The sequence below is a fragment of the Hordeum vulgare genome, chromosome 3H (assembly GCF_904849725.1).
Source record: "Hordeum vulgare subsp. vulgare chromosome 3H, MorexV3_pseudomolecules_assembly, whole genome shotgun sequence".
Taxonomy (NCBI): Eukaryota; Viridiplantae; Streptophyta; class Magnoliopsida; order Poales; family Poaceae; genus Hordeum; species Hordeum vulgare.
The window spans coordinates 133,299,055-133,322,550 of NC_058520.1; the positions used below are offsets into that span (position 1 = coordinate 133,299,055).

General features: G+C 44.9%; 1 long non-coding RNA gene across 2 annotated transcripts; it reads right to left on the reverse strand.

Annotated features, from left to right (window-relative positions):
* Positions 1-9,056: 9,056 nt before the first annotated feature.
* LOC123443246 lies at positions 9,057-23,292 on the reverse strand. Of its 2 annotated transcripts, XR_006630593.1 has the most exons (4): positions 23,074-23,292; positions 22,655-22,985; positions 21,455-21,565; positions 9,057-9,440 (listed from the first exon to the last, which is right to left on the reverse strand). It is a non-coding gene; the product is annotated as an uncharacterized LOC123443246 (long non-coding RNA). The 2 variants fall into 2 exon arrangements; XR_006630592.1 differs by having other exon boundaries at positions 22,655-23,292.
* Positions 23,293-23,496: the final 204 nt, after the last annotated feature.

Here is a 23,496-nt window from a genome sequence, read left to right on the forward strand (position 1 = left end):
GAGATGATCACTTGATGGTGCCTGATTTGCTGGAGCCGAAACGTCCTAAGACGGAATGCAAAAAGTCTCTCTTCAAGCCATCCTCGCAGGAGACGCCTCCACATGCCTCCTCTACCCAGCAACCCCCCCCCCCCCCCCGAGGCCCGTCCACTGTTTAGCCCGACAACACTGGGGGTGGTGGTTAGGGAAGGTATGGTGGGCTCACTACCGCCACCCGTTAAGAAGCAAAGGAAGCGATCAGCTAGGAAAGGCCCTAAAGGCGCCATAGGTGCTTCAAGAAGCCAGCCGCCTCTGAAACCTCGGGTGGTAGACAGAATACCTGTCGAAGGTGAGAAGCATTTCCATGTCGCCGACGAGCCGATCCTACCTGCCAAAGCGTTAGATCACATACTGAACAATGATCTAAAGAGACTCCATGAAGATGTGCTCGCCAGAGAGAAAAGCCTTGTGGTCGCGAAAGATCCAGGATACCCGCTTTACGCGGCTCAGGTGCCGGGTGGGAAGTTGTACGTCGATACCTGGCCCACGAATCAGTTCCTCCTCTGATTTGACTACATCTACAACATGTTCCACATGACCAAGCTGGATTTCTAGTTCATCCGCATGTATGCGTTGTATCTCAACTACTTCATCAGGATGGAGAGCATCAAATATATTTGCATCGCGGACCCATACTATATGCACGAGAGCTTCTTGGCAGTTTGCAAAGAGCACCGTGACTATGCGAGCAAGTACCTCAGCGAATTCATGATTGCTAATAAGGACAAGGAAGTGATTCTCCTGCCTTATCATCCCTCGTAAGTCATCTGCGCATATTCTTTCATACATGTTAATCATTCCTTTGCAAGCATGGAGGCTAATTTGAGGTGTACTTAATTTGTGCAGCGGGGGCGGCGCCGTCCTCATCGTTCTGTACCCGGAATACTCCCATGCTATGTACTTGGACTTGTCGAACAACCTCAAGAAAAAGGATTACACGCACGCAAAGAGTGTTCTCGACTGTCCCCTGCTAACCTTCAGCCTGACTGGTGGATATATCAAGGTGAAAAGGCACAGGAAGACCGCGCCGGTTTTCCACCATAAGACCGACTTTTGCTGCATCCAGCAACCGAACAACAGTACGGCTGATGGATTCTACCTCATGCATCACTTGACGGAGTACAGAAGGGATAATCAACGCCTTCGCATGTGAGCTACTACCGAAGATGCCGAGATTGTCAGGTGGGCCACAAGCATAGGAAAGACACTGGATCATCAAATCCGAGCTGATTTTTATCACATACAGTGTGAACTAGCCCAAGTGATCATGAAGCAAGTCCTCGAACCAACGGGGATATTCTAACATGGGCCAATCACGCGGGTTGATGTCCGAGCACTTCTAGTCGCTCAGCTTCTGGACCTGAAGCCTTTCACGAAGGTCGGGTGCTTCCTCCCTGACTATGAAGATTGGAACGCCGACATGGAGGACTAATTGTCAATGACAATGTGATGTAACTAAACTGTGGTATGGGGAACTTCGTCATTTATCTTTACTATTGGTTGCTTTTATTTTGCTAACCATGCCTCTTTGTTTCCTTAAGTACATTATGTTGCATATTATCGTTCAAATCAATAACTCAGGATGCAGGTACCTAGATCAGAGATGGCGAAGGACTACTACGCCGTGTATGTTGGGAGGGTTACAGGAGTCTACGACCACTGGCCAGCCACTCAGGCCCAGGTGCACAGGTACCCGGGTGCTAGCCACAGAGGGTTCAACACCAGAGCCGAAGCGGAAAGCAGTTACTTGAGGTGGACACTCCAGCATGAGCAGGGGCGGGACCGCCAGTACTACATAGTCGCGCTCTCCCTCATGCTTATCGCTCTTCTCTTCTACATCATGTTGTAGATAGAGATGATGAAACTTGTGGGTGTGCCATGACCATGTAGTTGCACTTATTCGATACATGACATGATCGCACTTATGTATCACTATTTTCGAGATGATGTGATGATATTTGTGTTGAATGATGATGATGATGATGGTATGACGAGACTACTATATGTCTATGATATGTGAGAATAGTGTATGTTTAATATGATGTGATGAAACTATTGTATAGAGCCTGTATAAATACATCACAAATACGTAGAGGGTGCAAATCTGTGAAAGCAGAAATATTAGTTGCAGCGCTTGAAAACACTTACCAGTAGCACGGCTTAGTAGCAGCGCGCCATATGAACAAGCGCTATAGATAGTTATGAGTAGCGCTGGACAGGGAAGCGCTACTACTAACACTACTTACCAGTAGCGCTGCCCATACCAGCGCTACTACTAGGGTTTCGCTGTAGCACGATGGCAGTAGCGCTTGGCCCAGCGCTACTGCTATGCATATTTCAAGCGCTACTACTATGGTTTTCCCTAGTAGTGATGGAATGAGAGTTTCCAGTTGCTTTACACCTTCAAAGCTAAAGTGGAGACGGCTAGTCCAAGGAGTGTTGTAGAGATTGACAAGCATACAGTTCGGTACAAATTAAAAGGGAAGATAGTGGAGAAGGAGTGCTTCAGGAGGGCTTTTCTTTGTTTCAAGGCTTGCTCGCAGGGGTTTCAGAATGGTTGTAGGCTGTATTTGGCTATCGATGCAACTGCTTTGAATGGAAGATGGAGAGGTCAGCTAGCAGCAGCTTATGCAATTGATGGACACAATTGGCTATTCCTAGTTGCATTTGGTGTGTTGGAGGCAGAGTCTGAGGAGAGTTGGGTCTAGTTTCTGTTGGAGAACGTCGCATGGGAAACAAAAATTTTCCTACGCGCACGAAGACCTATCATGGTGATGTCCATCTACGAGAGGGGATGAGTGATCTACGTACCCTTGTAGACAGTACAGCAGAAGCGTTAGTGAACGCGGTTGATGTAGTGGAACGTCCTCACGTCCCTCGATCCGCCCCGCGAACAATCCCGCGATCAGTCCCACGATCTAGTACCGAACGGACGGCACCTCCGCGTTCAGCACACGTACAGCTCGACGATGATCTCGGCCTTCTTGATCCAGCAAGAGAGACGGAGAGGTAGAAGAGTTCTCCGGCAGCGTGACGGCGCTCCGGAGGTTGGTGATGACCTTGTATCAGCAGGGCTCCGCCCGAGCTCCGCACAAACGCGATCTAGAGGAAAAACCGTGGAGGTATGTGGTCGGGCTGCCGTGGAAAACTCATCTCAAATCAGCCCTAAAACCTCCGTATATATAGGTGGGAGAGGGGGGCCTTGCCTTGGGGCTCAAGGAGCCCCAAGGGGGTCGGCCGAGCCAAGGGGGAAGGTCTCCCCCCCCCCCCCAAACCGAGTTGGACTTGGTTTGGTGGGTGGGAGTCCTTCCTTCCCTTCCCACCTCCTTCTTTTTTTTCTTTCTCTTTGATTTTTCTTCCAATGCGCATAGGGCCCTTTTGGGCTGTCCCACCAGCCCACTAAGGGCTGGTGCGCCACCTTCAAGGCCTATGGGCTTCCCCGGGGTGGGTTGCCCCCTCCCGGTGAACTCCCGGATCCCATTCGTCATTCCCGGTACATTCCCGGTAACTCCGAAAAACCTTCCGGTAATCAAATGAGGTCATCCTATATATCAATCTTCGTTTCCGGACCATTCCGGAAACCCTCGTGATGTCCGTGATCTCATCCAGGACTCCGAACAACATTCGGTAACCAACCATATAACTCAAATACGCATAAAACAACGTCGAACCTTAAGTGTGCACACCCTGCGGGTTCGAGAACTATGTAGACATGACCCGAGAGACTCCTCGGTCAATATCCAATAGTGGGACCTGGATGCCCATATTGGATCCTACATATTCTACGAAGAACTTATCGTTTGAACCTCAGTGTTAAGGATTCATATAATCCCGTATGTCATTCCCTTTGTCCTTCGGTATGTTACTTGCCCGAGATTTGATCGTCAGTATCCGCATACCTATTTCAATCTCGTTTACCGGCAAGTCTCTTTACTCGTTCCGTAATACAAGATCCCGCAACTTACACTAAGTCACATTGCTTGCAAGGCTTGTGTGTGATGTTGTATTACCGAGTGGGCCCCGAGATACCTCTCCGTCACACGGAGTGACAAATCCCAGTCTTGATCCATACTAACTCAACTAACACCTTCGGAGATACCTGTAGAGCATCTTTATAGTCACCCAGTTACGTTGCGACGTTTGATACACACAAAGTATTCCTCCGGTGTCAGTGAGTTATATGATCTCATGGTCATAGGAACAAATACTTGACACGCAGAAAACAGTAGCAACAAAATGACACGATCAACATGCTACGTCTATTAGTTTGGGTCTAGTCCATCACGTGATTCTCCTAATGACGTGATCCAGTTATCAAGCAACAACACCTTGTTCATAATCAGAAGACACTGACTATCTTTGATCAACTGGCTAGCCAATTAGAGGCTTGCTAGGGACAGTGTTTTGTCTATGTATCCACACATGTAAATGAGTCTTCATTCAATACAATTATAGCATGGATAATAAACGATTATCTTGATACAGGAATTATAATAATAACTATATTTATTATTGCCTCTAGGGCATAATTCCAATAGTTTCTGCAGCAGTTGTGCAACATTATAGGTACACCCTGAGGTTTAGTTATACACACATATGCTAGCGAGGGTTTAGAGAGTGCAGTAGAAATTGTATTCCCTGGAGTGCAACATAGGGTATGTATGTGACACCTAGCACGAAATTTTAAAAATAAATTCAAAGGCAAAGTTTATGATGAGAACCTATGGCCAGCATCATACACATGCAGCTTGAGGAAGCATGAGCACCATTTGAGAGTGTTATATGCCCACGGTCCTTTGGTGAAGGAGTACATGGATGAACATCATGGAAAGGTGTGGTCAAGAAACAAATTCAATGAAATGTGCAAAGTAGACTATGTGAACAATAACCTCGTTGAGTGTTTCAATGCAAAGTTCAAGTCAGTGTCAGGGCTTTTGTTGTGGCAAGCATTTGATAAGATCAGGCAGATGATCATGATAAAGATGGCTCTTCATAAAAGAATTGCATAAACACAATGTGTTGGCCATCTAATGCTCCCATCTCTCATTAAGGCATTGCATGCCAAGGCAAGAGGACTAAGGATGAAATGCATTCGATCGTCGACATACGAGGCTGAGGTGACACACACTGACAGTAAAAATAGGGAATGGAGATATCGAGTGAACCTTGCAACTAAGGAATGCAGTTGTAGGCAATGGCAGATCCGCTGGAAGCCGTGCATACATTCCCTACATCTCATGACAATTATTGGAGGTGAAGATGGTGAAGTTGATCAGTATTTCTCCGAATATTTCTCTGTTGCCAAATTTAGGGCTACTTATGCAGAAAATGTGCCTGCACTCTTGGGAAAAGACCAATGGAACATAGTAGACCCAGGGTTCAAACTATATTCTCCTGTACTAACTAGACCACCAGGAAGACCAAGGAAAAACAGGATAAGAGTTGGTGAAGAGGGTCATGTAAAAAAAGGCGTAAGTGCAAAAGATGTGGTATTCTAGGACATATTGCTAGGCTTTGTACCAATCGAGTTGATGCATCATTTGGAGAAGAGGAACAATGGGCAGCAACAAATGGAGAGGAGAATGCAGCAAGTTTAGAGGAGAATGCAGCAGCAGAGGAGAATGCAGCAAGTTTAGAGGAGAATGAAGCAACTGAAGTAGCAGCTCGGTATGTGTGCAACCTTTCCCTTTTTTGCATTTATTCTCTTTTTTATCGATGGCTAAGCTTATTTCTGTTTGACCCAGCTCTAGGATAATTAGAGGCATGGGACAGAAAAGACCTAGAGAGGAAGAAACTTTGGTTGAACCATCATCTGATGCAGAATTTGAAACCATGGCTTATGAAGGTTTTGAAGCTATAAGAGAGGAGGAGGTTATTTTGTGTGAAGTTCCTTTAAGGATTAGTGAACCCACAAATGACTGTCAAATGGTCATCACTTTCTCCGTTAGTAAAAGCTCAACAAAACTGCCACCACCAGAAGTGAATATCATAAGCAACAAGACAAAGCTTTCAAAAGCACAATATATCCCACCTAGGGAAACCAGGAGCAAGACGGTTAACCCATCCCGGAACACAAGGAGCAAGGAAAAGATTTGAATTTGAACTTGAATGTGAGTCATAAACTTTGAACTTTAAGGATTTGTAATAAGAATTATGTCATCAATTTGAACTATTGTGAAAACTTGTAAGGTGTAATAATTCTATTTGTAATTTGATGTGAAATTTGAGGTAGAATACAAAACTAAAGCAAAATTTGAATTTTAGCCAAACTTTGAATTTGAACCAATACTTGAAGTCCATTTCCCTGGGTGTGAGTTGCAAAATTTGTTGAACTATTATAAGCATTAGGTGATCAATCCCATCTCTTTTGCGTGGTAAAACTTGTAGTCATGAGAAATGTGCTCCAAATGAGCTCCCAAGCTAGAGTAAACAACCCCATTTGTAATCAAGTTTTTTTGGACCTACTCTAAATGAGCCAAATATTTTTTATTAACACCTATTCAATCTATATACAATAGATTCGAAGTATCACTATTTATTGAATTAATATTCATATTTTTACATTTTTATTGAAAAAATATATATTAATAGAAAACCATTAAAAACACGTTTAAAATATGAAAATGGAAAACTAAGTTCACATCCTTCTTATTCACTTTGAAATCAAGCTTTGGTGTTTTTTATTTATTTTTTTAATTTTCAAAAGCCCAAGGGAACCCTACCTCCTCTTCTTGGAATCTATGAAATGTTGACGTGATAGCTCATATGTGTGGAGGTTTTTTCATGAAAATGTCCATAGACAAATTTTATGATTGTTGGTTAGTAACATGTCACACAAGACAACATTGTGCGCGGGTTTTATATTTTTTGATTTTTTTAAATTAATGGTGCTCATTTGACCTCGATCGTACTAGCTAGTTTTTTTTCTAAATGTCCGTATACCAAGTTTAGTATAATTCCTCGTGAGTGTGTCTTATAAAACGACGAATGGCGAATGTTTCATATTTTTTTTATTTTTTTAAATCAGTTATGCTCAGTCAAAGCCTTGGAGACCCCGTTGACCACCTCAAAACCCTTATAAACCCCACAGGGTTTCGCCTAACCCTAGCTCCGAGCGTCAATCGTCCGCTCATACCCTAGCGCCAAGCGACAGCCCTCAGATCACATGGACAGGCTGCATGCAGGCTTCGCACTGTTGGATCACATGGATGGCTCCGCATCGTTTGATGGTGAGGAAATCCACGAGAGGCGATCCGCGAGAGTTGTTGGTTGTGCTTGCCCACCCTTGCCTCCCCTTTCTTCTGATGCTTATTCTGCGGCAGCGAGAGGAGCCACTCCTCTACTTCTTCTTTCCGGCGACGAGAGGAGCGACTCCTCTGCTTCTTCTTCTCCGGCAACTTCAGCCTCCCGCCCCTCGTGGACCCAGTATGGTCCACTTCCCATGGAGCGATGTCCTATCTGCCCACGCAACGCGCCACTGATACGGTTGACTTCGAAGGAGGTCAAGAATGGCAACTATGGGCACGAATTCGTGAAATGCGAGAGCAAGCCACAGGGGCAGGTTAGATCTCATGAGTTTTCCCTCATTTCTTTTTCTATTTTATTTTAATTCTTTTTCCTTGGATCTGGGATTTAGGGTTCAGGTTTTCGTTTCAGATCATGAAGAAATGCACACATTTTGAATGGCTGGATGACTACGTTAAGCGGATTCAATTCAATGGGGCCCCAACCCGGGAGCTCAATCTGTCGTCAGCACCAATGAATTTGGTCTTTGAAAGTGCTGCTCTAACAGATGGGGATGCAGATTTGAAGGGGAATTAAAGAAGATGAACAAGAACTTGAAGGAGATGATTGAATTGAACAAGCACGTGAATCTGATAGCTTTAGAATTTTATCCCTTTTATTTTTGTATAGTTGCTATAGGATATTCTTACTTGTTGGTCATCACTCGTTAGAGATGTTATTATTGTGGTGTCATGTGCTCTCGGATTAGGTTAAATTTGTGGATCATGTGCTCTAGGATTTGCTTGAATTTGTGGAGCATGTGCTCTAGGATTTTCTTAAATTTGTGGATCATGTGCTCTATGTTCTGTGTTGCTTAATTTGTGGATCATGTCAGTTTCCTTAGTTTTGTACACTTTCAGTTTCTTCAGTTTCGTCAGACAACACCGACCGCAGAAGAAAACAAATGTAGTTCTAGGGCCCAAATTGAAACTAAGCTATGGTTGGGCCGTCGCATTGCGTTGAGTGTTGAAGGCCCACAAAGATTAAAAAGGCCTAGAAAATAGTGCACGCGCTGGCTCTGTTTTTTTTTTGCTTGATTATTGCCATGGTAAAACCATTTATTGCCATGCCGAACAAAAATAGTGCATGATGATAAATCGATTTATTGTTGGACTTGCCCATGTCAAATTTATTTGTGCATATCGTGGCAATTTCCTTTTGTATATAGCCTACGGCACAACACTTTGATTTTTTGACATGCGGGTATTATAAACATGTTTTTGTTGCAAGAAAAATATTGCATACATGATTTTTTGTTTTTTCTCTTATTAAGAGCATGTCAGATTTAGTTATGTAAATCATGATATCCATCTGAAACCACATATAAAATAAACTCAAGTGGCACCATTAGCCATCATATCCATCTAGAGAGCACGTATAGGGCTCGACTACGACACCATATCCATCTAGAGAGCATGTCTAGGGCTCAGCTATGGCACCATATCCATCTATTGATATCTCATGTAGCAAGCATACATCCATAACATAGAAAGTAGCAACCATAGCATAGTTCTTACATAAACATAGGGTGCCCTAAAACATTTTTTTGCGGGTGAAATAATGTATTACTCGTCACGAAAGGTTTAAGCAATCAATGACAGCTAGCTCTGTCGCTACCAAAGGCCCCGACCCTATCCAAGTTATGGTTCTTTCTTCTAAACGAGCAAACATACCTAAGCTATCACTAACTTTATTTTGGCTACGATTGATATGAGTAATACAAGATTCACAAAGAGACATAAAGTATCTAATCTCGTTAATAAGCGATGAGTAGATATATCTATCCACCTCTTTTGCCTGGATCAACTTCACTGCAACAAGGGAGTCCATCTGGATCATAATTGGAAGAGATAACAACAAACCCTCCATACACGCACATAGTTCAGCTTCGAGGATAGCCAACGACATAACATAAATATATAACATGTTGTACATAAAAGAGTTCACGGTACAACCAACGACATAACATAAAAATATATAAAAATCCCTAATGGGCAAGACAAGCTTCACGAGACAGCCGGGCCTTCACCACCATCTTCACTGCGCCTTCTCTTCAACGCTCCCCCTCCATGCCGTCCTCGCCGAGGTAGTAGGGCAGGTTGTGTTGGAATTATGCCCTAGAGGCAATGATAAATAAGTTATTATTATAATTCCTGTATCAAGATAATCGTTTATTATCCATGCTATAATTGTATTGAATGAAGACTTAGATACATGTGTGGATATATAGACAAAACACTATCCCTAGCAAGCCTCTAGTTGGCTAGCCAGTTGATCAAGGATAGTCAGGGTCTTCTGACTATGTACAAGGTGTTGTTGCTTGATAATTGGATCACATCATTGGGAAAATCATATGATGGACTAGACCCAAACTAATAGACGTAGCATGTTGATTGTGTTATTTTGTTGCTACTGTTTTCTGCGTGTCAAGTATTTGTTCCTATGACCATGAGATCATATAACTCACTGACACCGGAGGAATGCTTTGTGTGTATCAAACGTCGCAGCGTAACTGGGTGACTATAAAGATGCTCTACAGGTATCTCCGAAGGTGTTCGTTGAGTTAGTATGGATCGAGACTGGGATTTGTCACTCCGTGTGACGGAGAGGTATCTCGGGGCCCACTCGGTAATACAACATCACACACAAGCCTTGCAAGCAATGTGACTTAGTGTAAGTTGCGGGATCTTGTATTACGGAACGAGTAAAGAGACTTGCCAGTAAACGAGATTAAATAGGTATGCGGATACTGACGATCAAATCTCGGGCAAGTAACATACCGAAGGACAAAGGGAATGACATACAGGATTATATGAATCCTTGACACTAAGGTTCAAACGATAAGATCTTCGTAGAATATGTAGGATCCAATATGGGCATCTAGGTCCCGCTATTGTATATTGACCGAGGAGTCCCTCGGGTCATGTCTACATAGTTCTCGAACCCGCAGGGTCTACACACTTAAGGTTCGACGTTGTTTTATGCGTGTTTGAGTTATATGGTTGGTTACCGAATGTTGTTCGGAGTCCCGGATGAGATCACGGACGTCACGAGGGTTTCCGGAATGGTCTGGAGACGAAGATTGATATATTGGATGACCTCATTTGATTACCGGAAGGTTTTCGGAATTACCGGGAATATACTGGGAATGACGAATGGGTTCCGGATGTTCATCGGGGGGGCAGCCCACACCGGGGAAGCCCATAGGCCTTAGGGGTGCCTGATACGTCTCCGTCGTATCTACTTTTCCAAACTCTTTTTCCCTTGTTTTGGACTCTAATTTGCATGATTTGAATGGAACTAACCTGGACTGACGTTGTTTTCAGCAGAATTGCCTTGGTGTTGTTTTGTGCAGAAATGGAAGTTCTTAGAACGTCGTGAAAATTTACGGAGAATATTTCAGGAAAATATGAAAAATACCTGCGCAAAGATCCACCGAAGGGGATGGGCCAGTGGGCCACAAGCCCTGTAGCCGCCACGCCCCCTGGTGGCGGCTAGAAAGCTTGTGGGGCCCACGTGGCTCTGCCGCCCCCCAATCTCAGCTCTATAAATTCACTTTCGTCCCAGAAAAAGTAAAAAAGAGAAGATTTCGTCGTGTTTGCGATACGGAGGCGGCGCCACATCCTGTTCTTCATCTGGAGGGCAGATCTGGAGTCCGTTTTGGGCTCCGGAGAGGGAAATCGTCGCCATCGTCATCATCAACCTTCTTCCCTCTCCAATTCCACGAAGCTCTTCATCGTTCGTGGGTAATCTATTCATAGGCTCGTTGGGCAGTGATGAGTAGGATGAGATCTATCATGTAATCGAGTTAGTTGTGACGGGGATTGATCCCTAGTATCCACTATGTTCTGAGATTGATGTTGCTACTACTTTGCCATGCTTAATGCTTGTCACTAGGGCCCGAGTGCCATGATTTCAGATCTGAAATTATTATATTGTCACCAATATATGTGTGTTTTACATCCGATCTTGCAAGTTGTCGTTACCTACTATGTGTTATGATCCGGCAACCCCGGAGTGACAATAACCGGAACCACTCCCGGTGATGACCATAGTTTGAGGAGTTCATGTGTTCACCAAGTCCTAATGCGTTGGTCCGGTTCTTTATTAAAAGGATAACCTTAATATCGCGTAGTTTCCTTTTGGACCCCGCTGCCACGGGAGGGATGGACAATAGATGTCATGCAAGTTCTTTTCCCTAAGCACGTATGACGACACACGAAATGCATGCCTACATCACATTGACGAGCGGGAGCTATCCACATATCTCTCCGTGTTATAACTGTTGCATGATGAATATCATCCAAACAAATCACCGACCCATTGCCTACGAGTTTGTCCCACTGCTGTTGTTACTTGTTTTGCTCTGCTGCTGTTACTACTGTTACTGCTGCTGTTACTTGTTTTGCTCTCCTGTTGTTACTACTGTTGCTACTTGTTACTGCTGCTACTTTGCTATCGATACTTTGCTTGAAGATATTAATCTTTCAGGTGTGGTTCAATCTGACACCTTCAGCTGGTAATACTTGAGAGTATCCTCTCACTTCCTATTGCGAATCAACAAATTTGGGTTGAATACTCTACCCTCGAAAACTGCCTCGATCCCACGCGCTGGTGGGTTATTGCAAGACAATTTCTAATTGTTGAGCAATCGAGAAGAGCATTCGTCTAGCTATTGCCACAGAGTGCTAATCAGTGTCGCACCAACCCTTAGTGGGCTGGTGGGCAAGCCCAAAGAGGCCCCTGCGCAGGACATAAGAAAATCAAAGAGAAAAGAAAAAAAGGGGAAGTGGGAAGGAAGGGAAGGACTCCACCTTCCAATCCTAGTTGGACTAGGATTGGAGGAGGACTCCTCCTCCCCCCCTTCGGCCGAACCCCTTGAGCCCCAAGGCAAGGCCCCTCCCCTCCCACCTATATATACGGAGGTTTTAGGGCTGATTTGAGACAACTTTTCCACGGCAGCCCGACCACATACCTCCATGGTTTTTCCTCTAGATCGCGTTTCTGCGGAGCTCGGGCGAAGCCCTGCTGAGATTAGATCACCACCAACCTCCGGAGCGCCGTCACGCTGCTGGAGAACTCATCTATCTCTCCGTCTCTCTTGCTGGATCAAGAAGGCCGAGATCATCGTCGAGCTGTACGTGTGCTAAACGCGGAGGTGCCGTTCGTTCGGCACTAGATCGGAGCGGATCGTGGGACGAATCGCGGAACGGTTCGTGGGACGGTTCGCGGGGCGGATCGAGGGACGTGAGGACGTTCCACTACATCAACAGCGTTTATTAACGCTTCCTGCTGTGCGATCTACAAGGGTACGTAGATCTGAAATCCCCCTCGTAGATGGACATCACCATGATAGGTCTTCGTGCGTGTAGGAAAAATTTTGTTTCCCATGCGACGTTCCCCAACAGGTTGTGCATACCGTTGCGGGTGGGGAAGATGCTAACGAAGTCCGTGAAGATGTTGTAGGTGGTGAATGATATGAACTCGCACCCACACCAAACACCTTGCCGAGGAGGTAGTACGCGTCGAATCTGTTGGTGAAGTTGGCGATGAGCCCTATCGCCGGAGTGGTGGTGTTTGGAGGCACTTCCTCCAGTCGGAACATCACCGGCGAGCCCGTCGGGAGGTGGGTGAAGCCCGCACAAAGGAACCACTAGGCAAACTCCTTTCCACCCCTCCAGGGTGAGAATGCTCACACGCGGAGCATCGTCTCCACGACGACACCGGCGGGATACCACCTCTCCGGCACGGTCGGTGGGAGCTGGAAGGTGGGGCCGTTGTACTACATCCTCGCCTTGCTTTGAGAGTGCTCTCGGTTTGGGTGAAGAAGAGAAGGGGGTGTAAATGGATGTGTGGAGAATAGGTGGATCTGTGGATGGTTTAAATAGAGAAAGGGGAAGGGAAGGGGAGTGGAACCGGATGCGCTTTGGATTTGCTACGTTCAAACGAGCAGCGTCGATCGATATGCCACTTTAATTGCCACGTTGAATAGATGCAAGTGGGTCGAGGAGACAAGCGTGCGAGATGAGATGAACCACGAGCAGCGACCGTCCCTGCGTCAGTGGCGGCTCGCGTGCAGAAAGAGGCCAGTCAGCATCCGTGGCGGCTCGCATGCAGAAAGAGGGGAGGTCAGCGCATCGTGACGGTGGGCATCAGCGCATGCAGGCAGACTAGCTATGTGCATGCATAACAGGCTCATGTCGTTGTGGCGCACGCAGGGCCCAACAATCTAACCACGGCCCAACGTTCGAACAGCGGCACCGTCCGACGCGGCCCCAATTGTTAGGTCCAACGGGCAACACAGTACAACGCAATTCCACTCGTCGGAGTTAACGGTCAAAGCAATGATGTGAAAAATCTCATAAAATAAATACACCAGGTGAAAACAAAAGAGAGGCCGTGGGGATTTGATCCCTGGACCTCTCGGATGTTGGCTCACTAGGACGACCAACTGAGATGAATAGGTGGTCATGATGCAAAAGGGTGCAGAGTATAATCTATCTACTTAGGCCTTGTTTGGTACTAGTGTATTTTAGGGAATTATCCCGGTCAAATCCCTCAATCCCCACACATCTCATAACATCATTTGGTTCTAGTGTATTTGACATGTTTCATCCCCATATTTTCCCTCAAATCCCCAAATTATAGTGTATTTTTTCAATACCCAATACACTACCCCTACCTAGTGCATTGGGGATTTGAAGGGATTGGGTGAAGGTTGGGGTTTCGCCCAATCCCTTAGGGGATTATCCCCACCAATCTCCTCAAAAACACTAGTATCAAACAAGGCCTTACGGCTCAAAATAAAGCCCAAACGGGTGTGTCTAGGATTCGAACCCAGACCCCCTAGTTGCTAGCGTTGTGGGTTGACCAGCTCGGCTATGGCATGATTTGTGATAAAAAAAATGCAGAGTTAGCTAGAATTAGCATACCCTGTCGCTAGCTGAACAAATCTGAAATCGAAGAAATCAGACGGCTCGTTCTGTTGCTGTGACTGGGGTTGCTCGTGCGGCGGCTTGACTTGGCTCTCGTCGTGGCCTGGCAGAGGAGGCACCAGGAGACTCCAACGGCGGTGCGAGGTGGAACTTGGCGTCACCGGATCTGTCCACGCGGGGGATGGGGAGCTCGATCTGGTGATCAGGAACCACGACCATGGCGGACGGGGGTTGCAGGGCTGGTCACAGGCGAGGAACGGCACGGGAGCGGCGGGAACGTGTAAGAGGCGGCGCGTGCTTGCCGAATCTGGGCGCGGACGAGGCTCCGGCAGCTGTGTCCACTTGAAGCTTGGGCTGCCATCCATGGGTGTTCCCTATGGGAGAGGCACGGGAACATAAGCAAGAGAGGGAGATCCAGAGAAGAGGACGCAGGGAAGGAGAAAGATGGCCGAGGCACGATGACCTCGACCTGCCGGTCGTCACGAACATGAGGTCCTGCCGGGTTGGGTGGCTGCAGGGGCGATGGGTGCAGCAGAAAGGAGAGGGGCACGAGGACCTAGCCTGGTGGCTTGAGAGCAAGAACAATAGTATAGCCAGATGCTGGTTATAAGCTATTGTCATGTCATCTATAGCCCATCTTATAGTCAATATGTACAATAGTTCATTGCAAAAGTGTACTACTTTTTTATTATATGGTCCACCTTTCATACTCACAAAAGGCCTAGGAGCACGTGCTAGAGCTGGCTCTTAACTAAGAGTCCGCTTACCTTCTCTCTCCTCTTCTCTTTCCTCTAATTAAACAAAAATATATTAGTTTATTCCTTATAGCCAGCTGACTTAGCTCTATTGTACTTGCTCTGAGGCGCACATGCAAGGAGTTGCGCGAGGCGGCAATGCTTCGGGAAATTGCAACGGCGGAGGAATACATCCTGCACACACTAACAAAGGGAAAGAGAGATTTTGAGAGACGGTAAAGCAACAAAGAAAGAAGAGGGAAGGTGAGAGCAACGGAGATGGCCTCGGTTTGGTCGCCGGTGGCGGGAGGTGCTCGGGGCCACGAGCGAGCTTTACTGGGCGGCGCGCAAGACGAGGAAGGTGGTCGGAGGCCAAGAGAATTTTGGATCGGAGCGCACGCTTCTGGTTGGTGGTGAACTGGGGATGGATCCGGACAGGGGAGGAGTACGACGGCGGCGGCTGAGGGAATGGATGGATGGGGTAGCTAGGACTAGGATTTCGTGTGCTTAAATTGCTAGGGGAAAAGGTTTAGGCTCATTGCAATTCCCCGATTTTAATCGGACTATCGGGAAAATAGTTTAGGAGAGTCGAATTGACAAACTGATGATGGTTTGGGGTATTACGGGGTTGATCCAGACCCAACGGTCACGTCTGCCCGGTTCGGGTCCGGGGGAAGTTTCCGGACTAGGTTGCAGGCAGGTCGGTGCAGTGTGCATAGGGGCTAAGCGGGGATGAGAGTAAAAATGGGCAGCCCCGCAACAGGTTTTTATATAAAATGAAAATGTCCAACGATTGACTGACTATAGTGCCGCTATAGGTTTAACGGTTCGGGTATTAAACGGACTCCAACCGACGAAATTTGGCATGCGGCCTACCTACATTAAAATAAGACCGCACGCCAAGTTTCAACCCAATCCGAGAAAGTTTTATACACACTTTTAAAAACAAGATTTTAACGATGTCGCGGGCGCGGGCGTGTGTGGTTGGTCTCAAAATGGTCAACGACAAAAATGGAGAGAACTGGCAATTACGAACGGATGCAATTTTGAAAACAGACGGCCACGGAGTGCCGATGAAATGCAGATAATGCGAATGATGCAATGATGAATGCGACAAACAAATGAATCACACGAGGATAATGGAATAAAAGGAAAATCTTCTGGAGCGTCGGTCTCGGGTTGTTACAACTCTCCTACACTAACAAGAGATCTCGCCATGAGATCTAAGAATGAAAGGATGGATAGCAAGAGGAAAGCAAGAGGTAAAACTTAGTTGCTTCTTTGACAAACGACTGAAACTAAAAAAAACTTAAAGGTTGCAAGGGGATGAAGAATGACATGAGAAACAAGAAAATAATTCACAGAAAATTTCGGCAACACTTCGGTAGGAAATTGAGGCAAAATTTGATAAGATGGATAGATCTTGACAAGATTCACAACAAACCAACTAAATTGATATGCAAAGAAACAACATGAAAGAAGACAGAACACTCCGGTCAAATGAATAAGAAAGGAAAGAACACGATCTTGACAACACTAGATAATGGATAAAGGAGTGCAACATCACAACAACTCCGGAACAAGAGAATAGAAACCAGATCATTGAGAAAAGAGAATGGAGAAGAAAATGATAACTACTACCACAATTAAATTTGAGAAGCAGCTTACAAGAAGGATTGAACGGAGTTGTTGGAAAATCAGCAACTAAAAGAAGAAGCTTGAAGTAGACTTATGAAAACCAACTCAAATAATGAGGTGACAAGCAACCACTAACGGAAACAATTGATTGCTTTAGGAGCATCAAGAGAGGCGAACTTCTTTCATCTTTAGGATACATTGAGAACTTGGATTAACAATAATCACCATAATAGCAACAATCCTTAGATAAAGCTTTAGGTGAAATCTAACCCAAGATAGATCAATGGAAGAAAAGATGGGTTGAAAAATATCTGATGATCAAAGAATTGGTGGGTTCAAATATCTCATTCTTGAAACAAATTCTCTTCGAGACTCCTCCACTAACAAGAATGCTATAATACCACCTCAAAGGATAATGGAGGAAGAATTGCACTTAAAAAAGCAAGACAGACCACTTGAGGTTTCCAACAAGAATCTTGAAGAACACCTTGAGAAAGATTGAAATCTTGATGGACCACCATGAAGAACCTTTGAAAGAACTCCGGAATGAAAGGATGACAGAAAGAGTTGAAGTTTGAAAAATAAGATTAAGACCTTACAAAGATTTAGATGAAGCTTCACGAAGAGATGCTTGAGAAAACTTGGAATTCCGGAGAAAGAAGATGAACAACATAGAATAGAAAATTGACAACATGAGCCACTCTGGAAGAAGGGTTAAAATCACCTTGAAGAACCAAGAATAAGAATAATGTTATGCTTATCTTTCATCAAGTTAAATTGAGGACAAGCAACGGATTTAGCATCTCACTTATTCTTCTTGAAAAAATAATTAAAGAGAGACTTAGATAAGGCACCACTTTGAAGAATTCTTGAACGAACCACTCGTAAGAATTCACAAATGACTGAGGATAATACAAATGAACTCGGCTCAATGAAGACAAAGAGAGCATGATTCGATTAGAGAATGCTTGAACAAGGCACCGATAAATGGGAATACCATGAATGAATGAAGATGCATGAGAATGAAGAGACCACGATCGACCTGAGAGAAAAACTTGAACAAGGCACCAGAATAATTGAGATACGAATGAAGGAGCAACAATTGTGAAGAATTTGAGAATGAAAGCTGAAAGATGAGAACGAAGAAATCTTCTGAAATGATGGCCTTGAGAGGATCGGGAATGAAAAATAAATCTAAAATGCACCGGTTAGATATGGAAGGAATTTCTCATGACCGAGAACAATTCAAGATGATAACACAAAGCTGAAATGAAGAATTTGCAAGAGAATGGACCAAGATTTAAGAGAAACACTTCTCACGTCTTCCAAGCTGAGAATGAAGACGAGGACATCACCAAAATTACCGAGACACTCCGGAATAATGAATAAGTAAAAGTTGAGCCAATGAAGGAAATTAATTCGAATAGATCTTGGAGAAGGAATATGAGTGATGGAATACATACTTATGTCATACTTGAGAATCATAAGAGATCTCCAGGAAAGATTACAAGAGCGAGTTAAGATCCTCGGAAAGAACCTGTAGGTTACGGGCCCACTCAAAAGAGACCACCACTGAAACAATTGCTTAGGAAGAGAGATCTTGCACCGGTATAAAGAAAACTTGTTGAGGCTGGGAACCTTGAATTAATTGAAAGGATTGAAAACAAGAAACTCTGAGATATCTTGAACACTCCGGATAGAATGGAGAGAGATGAAAAATAAGAAAGACTTGAATACGAATTTCCACACAGGAATGATTGAACGAATGAAAAGGATATGATGAACATTGAAAGCTTGAATTGAAACCACCAGGGAAGAAAACAAGAATGCACAATGAAGAACTCGAAACCTCTGAGAATCTTGACCATGAACCACCAGATACAACACGAAAGAAAAGATAGCGGAATCATAACCGAAAACAAAGTCACTTGGATGATAACTGAATCACTGAAGAAAAGGGCGGGAGGGCGGGAAAACATAAAGACAACTTGGGACAGATGACATGAACTCCAGAAAGAATTGAGAGATTGATCTTGCAATTATTAGGGAAGATATAATTAACTTAAAGAGAAGCACACCGGATGGAAAAGAATTGACATGATGACTCCGGTTAACAAGAATTGATAAGACAATTTTATTGAGAAAAAGAATTAGCACTCCCGTACAAATATGAGAACACCTCTTGGAAAGATATGAATTCACCACTTGACATCGAAGCAACATGAATAACCATACTCCAACAAAACAACGGATGCGACTTACAAATTAGCGAGAACAAACATATGACAAAGATTCCGCTCGATATTTTCGTGGATAGGATCGCACGGGCTCGATCATGCATTGGATTGTCATATTGAAATGATGCTTGAATATGCTCCCTAGGCGTAGCAACTACAGGGCTTGTCAAAGCATACTAATGACTTATATCGAGACTGTCCTCTGCAAAAACGACCGTGAACAAACGAATCCACTAGATGTCAAACCCCAACCTCACATCATGCGTCTGTTGGAAGATTATCCTATAGGTAACTACTTGAATTCCGACCTAAGAAGTCTCGAAATTTTCTGGTCATGCAATCGGGTCCATGGATACAAGGAGTAAAATCCATCACTCAACTCCTAGCAAAAACACTACCCGTCCAGTGTATCACATCCGTCAACACACAACCAGAGATCTCGAAAACTCATCTATCTCAGATCCTCGTAATCACAACAATGCCAAGTATGGCAGTACATCCGGATGCTCTCCACCAGTACTGGGGATGCCGGACTCCTCTCGCCACTAATAGTATTGAAGCAATTTTGAACATCCTCCGTCGTGAGATACTAAGAAATCTGAATGATAACGATGTGCTCAAGAATCCCCTGGAACTCAACTCCCAGAAGAAATCACGTCAGACACGAGGCACCAAGACAGAACTCCGTCACATCGACATCATATAGATTCCAAAAATATCCGCATGATCCTAATTTTTTTTTGAGTGAGAAGAGGAGTAAATTAAAATTCTTATGTCAAGATTACTCACCAGAGCATAGAAGAGGAGAAAAAGGAATCCTGCTATCCGATATATAACTAGACTCAAAACAGTTTTTTCACTAGACTCGACTTGGCCAAGTTCGACCAATCAAGGGGGCTCCTAGGTCGGTACTGCTCTGATACGAACTTGTAACACCCAAGATGTGATCCTATAGTTATTTTGGCGCGAGGGCCTCGAGAGGATAGAAACGCATCTCATCGTTTCGCAAGAATGGATAGTCTTACAAGTACATGTACTGAGAAGATGAGTATAAGGAGTTGGCTTACACTTGCCACAAGCTACATCAAGATCACATCAATACAACCACATAATCACTCATCATGAAGAAGAGCAGGGTCCGGCTACGGACAAAAACAAACGATAAAATAACGACGTCCATCCTTGCTATCCCAGGCTGCCAGCCTGGAACCCATCCTAGTTCGATGATGAAGAAGAAGAAACTCCAAATAGAACAAGCATCGCGCTCACGTCAAAGTAACTCTTTACATGTACTGGCAACTGTTGTTGTAGTAATCTGTGAGACACAAGGACTCAACAATCCCATTTCCAAAGGTATCAAGACTAGCAAAGCTTAATGGGTGAGATATGGTTAAGTGATGAGGCTGCAACAAGTGAGTAAGCATTTATTTGAGGTGGCTAACTTACGAGTACAAGAATAAAAGAGGGGGGTTAATCTACGCATAGCGTACATGAACTACTGACGGTCAAATGAATGATCATGAACGCCTACTTACGTCAGACATAACCCCACCATGTCCTCGATTAGAGAAGGAGCTCACGAAAGAGACAGTCACGGTTATGCAGTCAGTTGGCAAGTTTTAACTAAGTTTACTTCAAGTTATATAGAACTGGATGTTAAACAAAGTTTCCAAGCTTGCCACATAACAGCGAGCACGCCTTTTCAAAATATTTAACCCTGCAGGGGTGCTCCAACTAGTCCATTACAAACTACCACATGTTGCACCGGAATGACCTCGATCAGGGAAAACCCGTGATCCCCTTGGGTTCCTATTGGAAAACCTCAACCTCGAGATAGCCCAAAGTATCATCGGAATCCCACGCTCGAGAAAGGTAAAACAAGTCCAGCTAGGTCGCCCGACATGTCGACGATCCCGATAGGAGCCGTGTATCTCATTCTCAAGACACGACGGATAAGCGAAGCGTACGGTGGCCTCATAGACATCTCCTGAGTTGCCCCGGGTTGGCCCCGCACGGTGCTCTATTTTGGACCGGCACAAGTAACACTGGCCCCATGTATTATGCTGAATTACTCCTCGGGTTCATGACGCCCTATGTTTTTCATTATTATTATGTTGGGAAAATATAGTACCAATGTTGGGCCTTGCCAGACGAGTTTTATCCCAAAACAAAAATCTAGGGTGTCCCCATAACAACCCCAAGCATGTTAGGAACGCTCATTTATGGAACATAACATCGGTAGCGAAAACTAAGGCGGCAAAGGTGAAACAAAATACCAATCTAGAAGGCCAAGCCTTCCACCTTTTACCAAGTATATAGGTGCATTAAATTAATTAGCAAAAATATGGTGATATAACATGTTGGCACATGGAAGCAACTGCACCTACAACTAGAAACGCTAACAAAAGGCTGAGCAAGCGGTAACATAGCCAAATAGTGGTCTGCTGGGTTGTGGAAAGGTTAGAGGTTTTCATGGCAATGTTGGGAGGCTTATTTAACACGTGGTAGGTAGCGAGACATAGCGAAAGAAATGAGATAACTAGCATGTCAATGATAGTAATGGTATCTAGGGAAATGGTCATCTTACCTGAGATCCCGCTTGGGAGAAGAACAAATCCATGAAGTAGACGAACCGACATAGTCGAACGAATCCTCAAATTCTGACACGCTTGCGGAAAACTAAAGTGAAGAAGCAAACCTGAAACAATAATCAACACATAGTATTCACCACGGCACATGCACGATATGATGCATGTCCATTTCAATTATGCAAGGCATGGCATGGCAACTCACAACAATCAAACACTACACATTAAGTGAAGTTCAATATGCAACGAGTTGCATATTGACGAAACTCCACATTCAATTATTTAGTTCACTCTTGTTTAGGTACACAACAATTTTAAAATGTTGTTAACATGACAAGAGGTGAAGCACAAATAAACTACCTATTTAGGCATTTTAAATGAGGCCCGAAACATCATATAGCATTTCCGAAATGACCGCACACGTTAACTTCGAAATCTGTCCAGATCTGTCCTACTCATTTTATGTTTGTTAAACGACAAATTAAAGTGGTTCACGTAAAACTACACGTCATTCTAATCGGTTTACATATATGACTCATCTTCAACGAAGTTACGGTCTAAAAGATACGGACAACAGAAGGTCATTTATCATAGATGCAACATGCATGCAAAAGAATAAAATAAACACACCAGATGAAAACAGAAGAGAGGACACGAGGATTTGATCCTTGGACCTCCAAGGTGACCAACTAGGATGACTAGCTGGTCATGATGCAAAAGGGGTACAGAGTATAATCTATCTACTTACGGATCAAAATAAAGGCCAAAAGGGTGTGTCTGAGATTCGAACCGGTTTACATATATGGCTCATCTCCAACGAAGTTACGGTCTAAAAGATACGGACAACACAAGGTCATTTATCATAGATGCAACATGCATGCAAAAGAATAAAATAAACACACCAAGTGAAAACAGAAGAGAGGCACATAAAGAATAAAATAAACACACCAAGTGAAAACAGAAAGAGGCCACGAGGATTTGATCCTTGGACCTCCAAGGTGACCAACTAGGATGACTAGCTGGTCATGATGCAAAAGGGGTACAGAGTATAATCTATCTACTTACGGATCAAAATAAAGGCCAAAATGGTGTGTCTAGGATTCGAACCAAGACCCCCTGGTTGCTAGCATTGTGGGTTGACCAGCTCCGCTACGACATGAATTGTGATAAAGTTGCAGATAGAGCTAGAAGAAGCATACCCTATCGCTAGCTGAACAAATCTGGTGGCTCGACTTGGCTGCCGTCGTGGCCTGGCAGAGGAGGCACCAGGAGACTCCAAGGGCGGCACGAGGTGGAACTTGGCGCGGCGAGAGTCGCCGGATCCGGCCACGCGGGGGATGGGGAGCTCGATTTGGTGCTCGGGCACCAGGGGCATGGCGGACGGGGGTTGTAGGGCAGTTCACAAGACATTAACGGTGCGGGAGTGGCATGAACGGGTCCGAGGCGGCACGGGCTTTTCGGATCTGGGCGCAGACGAGGCTCCGACGGCTGCGTCCACTTGAATCTTCGGCTGCCATCCATGGGTGTTCCCTGTGGGAGAGGCACGAGAACATAAGCAAGAGAGGGAGATCGAGTGAAGAGGATGCAGGGAAGGAGAAGATGGCCGAGGCACGACGACCTTGACCTGCGAGTCGTCAGGAACGCGAGGTCATGTCGGGTCGGCTCGCTGCACACGCGATGGGTGTAGCAGAAAGGAGAGGGGCACGAGGACCTCGCCTGGTGGCTTGAGGCGCATAGGCAAGGAGCTACGCGAGGCGACGATGCTCTCGGAAACTGCAACGGCGGAGGAGCACATCCTCCACATACTAACATAGGGAAAGAGAGATTTTGAGAGACGGTAAAGCAACAAAGAAAGAAGAGGGAAGGTGACAGCAACGGAGATGGCCTCGGTTTGGTCGCCGGTGGCGCGAGGCGCTAGGGGCCACAAGCGAGCTTGACTGGGCGGCACATGTAACATCCTAAAATTTTGAAATGTTATAATAAATAGTTGGTTGATGGTTTGATTGATTGAGTGATTTAACTTGAGTGAAATTTGAAACTT